Consider the following 4737-nt stretch of genomic DNA (forward strand, 5'->3'; position numbering starts at 1 on the left):
CCAGACTTACGCAGAGATTATCATGAGATCCTGCACTTCAATGCTGATGCTGTGACTGGATAGGACTTTCGGGTTTTCTTTCTTGGAGTGGGAGAGGGACACCCATTGAATATATTTTGTGTTTGGAAAGGAGCATGAACTGAATATTTGTGATCAGAAGTTTGGATTGTGATGAATTGTACTTTTAATTACAAATATCTCTGCCCTTCCTTTTGGGATGGTGATACTTTCCTATGCAACTGGCATCAGGCATATCTATATGACTTACTTTGGCCAATAAAATGTGAACATAATAAATAATTGTTAATAATAAATTATTAACACAACCAATAAATTATTAAAAAATAATAGTTAACACATTAACTAGAACTAACTAGAACTCTAATTTTAAAAACCAAGGTAGTTCTGAAACTCTCTTTGTGAAACACTGTTAGTCCATTAAACATCCTTCCTTTATAAATTACCCAGTCTCAAGTATGTGTTTATTAGCATCATGAGAACAGACTAATACAGGGGCCTTCACTAAATCATGTGGCGAACTGAGACCTTTTTTGGCCACATAGTAGGTTTTTTGAAACACAAACATACAAATATGTGCTATCCCTCATTAGGAAAAATCAGAAACAAAATAGACCTACTTTTTAATATTTAAGGTAGAAAGGAGAAAAGTTTTAGTAAGTCAATTATATAGGATCCTGAACAATTCACAAAGAGGTAATGCAAAGAGATATCCATCAGAAATATGAATACATTAAGAGGTAGCTATTAACAGAAAATGTCGATGGCTGTGAACAGAGCATTTGTCTTATGCTCTTTGAATCCTCAACAGCAGCTTATTTGGATAGAGTTGGTAATGGCCTTGATGTCCTCAGATATAGCATGCCGAGTCAATTCCCTGGGTAGGAGCAGGTGCACAGATCATTAGCTCTCTCTGGAGGCAATAGTGCAGTATCTGTTACAATGAGCCTAGAGGGAGTCTTGTCCTACTGTGTGCTTAACGATATCCTTGATAAAATAGTTCTCAATACATGTTGCCTTGGATGAAATGCCCATGTTGGAGCACACTTGTTTCAAGACCTTGTTAAAGTAGATGGAGTAGTTCTCTGTAGGGCATCTCTCATGCTAATCTTCTGAGTTTTGGTAAAAGTTTCTTAGAGTTGTTTTTGGAGATAGCAAACAAATGTTCTTAAAGTCATTTATGGTGATAGCAAACTACTTAAAGGAAGAGCCAGGCATAGTAGATTCAGCCTCCCACTGCTTAGAGATAAAAAGACTGTCAGATGGTACCAAGTAGGAACTATTTATAGTTGCCATATTCAAAGAAAGCATAGGGACAACCCAATCTCTGATTGGACGAAAAATAAATAATGCATGTAAATGAGTTGATCAAATTCCACTCTGACTTTGTAGCATTCATATTTGGCATGAACCACTCAGAAAGCAACACCAAACAGCCTAGTACCCAAGTGTGGCCTGTACCAAGAGTACTTTGAAAAGATTCTCCCTACAGCACCTAAATTTTGTAGTTTCAGCTTCAACTACTTGAGAGAAACTAACCTCCTTAACCTAAGTCTATAAGAAATGACACTGGTCAAGTTTGGGTCATAAATCCAGCCACCTACAATCAACTGCTGTCAGAAGCTGCCTTTTTGAGTCAACCCTAGCTTGAGCAGGAATTATCTGACCTGGAAAAGAAGAGTGATCCTGGAAAACATAGCACTTAGATTGAGGAACCAATGTCTCCAGGACTGATTCAAAATCTTAGTAAATTGGAAAAATTATTTAAAAATTATGGAGAAGGAGTTGGACTAGCAAATTAGGAAACAGATTAAACCAAGATACCATAAGAGGTTGAGAACATTATGAAGATAATACTTAAACTTCAGAGCACGAAATTATATTTAAAGACTTCAATGAAAAAGCAAAGCAACAGAGGCTGTCACTTCATAAGTGGTACATTAGAGCATATGCACAAAGTACTCTATAATCTTGAAAACAAACCACTAAAGAAAACTAACCACATAAGAAAATACGTTAAAGCTGAGAGAAATTTGACATTTCTCCCCCACCCCTTGCTGTGTTAATGTACTAGTGGATTGGGTGATTCACAATCCATGAATTATTAACACAACCAAAAAATTATTAGCAAGAACACATTAACTAGAACTCTAATTTTAAAAACCAAGGTAGTTCTGAAACTGTCTTTGGTATATGATGTTGAAGTCTGATAAAAGGAACTCACTGGCAGCTAGTGTACTTGGTGTTAGCCAATAGTGTACTTGGCCAGCTCCCCAGGCAGCAAGAAGCATTTGGCCTTTTGAACTGCCTGGAGGTAATGGTCAATCATCTGTTACAATGGGTCAGGTGGGAAGCCTTACCAGTGATCCACTCAAGGATGCCATTGCAAAAGGAATTTATGATTCACATGGCCTTGGATCAGATGTCAGTGTATCTGTTTCAACATCTTACAAGATTACTAGATTATTCACTTGGATTCTCCCAGCAACTGAACTTCTATTTCTCTCGTCTTTCTTGATCTTAACCCTGGTATCTTGTTGGAAAATATTCTGATGCGACGGAGCTTCCAAGTTTGCTATAAGGAGGCAGGCCATCTATGGAACAGAAAATCTCACAGGCCAAATAAAGATGATAGATATGCATGGTTGGTTAAACAAATTTAAAATCTGCTGCAAGAAGCAAGGGAAAAAGATAGTGTAATTTTACATATTTAGAATAGGGAGCAAGCAAGATGGGAGGACCATAGTGCTGACTCTGGGAGTACAGAATGTGCAAACATCCTGTCTTTCTCTGCCACATTAACTTTCCCAGCTAATGGTGTGATTACAAGGACTACCACTGAGATTCCAGCAAGGGAGCCCACAGACAGAAAGCACTAGAGGAGAGGATAATGACACATACTTGCTCTGTGAGAAAGACATGCTAAACAGCTATGGGTTTTATTTATTTCTTTTTTTTAATTGACAGATAAATCTTATGTATATTTATCGTGTACAACATGATGTTTTGATATATGTACACACTGTAGAAAAGCTAAATCAAGATAATTATCCATTACCTCACATATGTATCTTTTTGTGGTGAGAACATTTAAAATCTACTCTCATAGCAATTTTCAAGTATACAATCATTGTATTAATTACAGTCACCATGTTTTACAATAGATCTCCTGAACCAAACTTATTCCTCCTAACTAAAATTTTATATGCTTTGACCAACATTTCCCCAACCCATAATGTTTGGTAATCTCTGTTCTCCTCTCTGCTTCTATAAGTTTGATACACTTAGATTCCATATACAAGTGAGATTATGTAGTGTTTGTATTTTTGTGCCTGCTTTTTTTTTTTTCTTTTGCTTACCTTAATGTTCCTTAGGTTCACCCATGTTTTCACCAATAGCATGACTTCCTTGTTGTTAAAGGCTGAATAGTAGTGTGTTTCTTGAAGAGAGAACACATGGTGGCAGAAGGGGTGTCCTCAGTAGGTGGCTGAATCAAGGCCTTGAAAATACTGGGTGCTTGTATAACCTTCGGTGTACCCTGGATATTTAGTGTTAGCTGTATATTTAGTATATTGTAAGTATCTTGTGCCCAGGTGTCTTGTTTATTTCAGGCCTCATGAATATAGGTATCTCTTTGTCCTCCCATTTCTTAACCTATGTATGATATACTTATTAATTTCCACGAATACATAACATATGACTTTCATACATTCACATCCAATTCATTTACTTGCCCTCTATAGAAGAAATAAATATTCTCAAATTATACAAAAAAATGCATATTATACATGGCTTTCTTGGAGCCCTTTCTAGAAATTGTAGAACACTTCAAAACTTTAGGCATATCAAAATCTGTTTCTAGCTTCCTCGAAAAGAGAAAAAGTGTCTACAGGTGATAAGGAAAATCCTGCAGATACTTGTATTCAAAGAAAGTCTGGAAAAGGTCTGATTACATACAAAATAGCGGAAAAAGGCATGTAAAAGTATCTGCAGTTCTGCTTTGCTTAAATGAGGCACCTTCCAGAGAAGTTAGCCATTAAGGGGTGTGTGTGTGTGTGTGTGTGCGTGTGTGTAAGGGGTATAGTCGTTTTGGTTTGGCATTAGAGGGCACTACTTCGCAGGGGACACCTGGTTGTGGGAAGCAGGGCGGCGAGGCTCGCGCTGAAGTCCCAGACTCGGTCTTCCCTGGCTCCAGGGCCTAGGCTCCAGCGCCGTCTGCTCCGGAAGGTAAACTATGCCGAGCGGGTCGGGGCCAGAGCGCAGGTGTACCTGGCGAAGGTGCTGGAGTACCTGACCGCCAAGATCTGGAGCTGGCTGGCAATCCGGCCCGCGACAACAAGAATACCCGCATCATCCTGCGCCAGTTGCATCTGGCCATTCGCAACGACGAGGAGCTTAACAAGCTGCTGGGCAAAGTCACCATCTCGCAGGGAAGTGTCCTGCCCAACATCCAGGGCGTGCTGCTGCCCCAGAAGACCAAGAGCCACCACAAGGCCAAGGGCAAGTAATGTCTCCAGATAATAAAGCCCAGCAAAGTAGATGACCTACTTTTCGAGGGGAAAGAAAAAGTAAAACCAAAAGCCAGCCACGAGTTCAAGTAAAAGTATAGGCAGATAATGCCCAAGAGTATTTCAATAAAGTCTCTCCATTCTTTCATTCATTACCTTTATACTCTTGATACTCTCCACTTTGTTTTCTTTACCAACATTATGTCACACT

The 4737-nt window shown here is 38.9% G+C and overlaps 1 pseudogene; it reads left to right on the forward strand.

The window, feature by feature from the left end:
• Window positions 1-775: 775 nt before the first annotated feature.
• LOC111541142 lies at window positions 776-4526 on the forward strand (annotated as a pseudogene).
• Window positions 4527-4737: the final 211 nt, after the last annotated feature.

The sequence above is a fragment of the Piliocolobus tephrosceles genome, chromosome 5 (genome assembly GCF_002776525.5).
Source record: "Piliocolobus tephrosceles isolate RC106 chromosome 5, ASM277652v3, whole genome shotgun sequence".
NCBI classification, from domain to species: Eukaryota; Metazoa; Chordata; class Mammalia; order Primates; family Cercopithecidae; genus Piliocolobus; species Piliocolobus tephrosceles.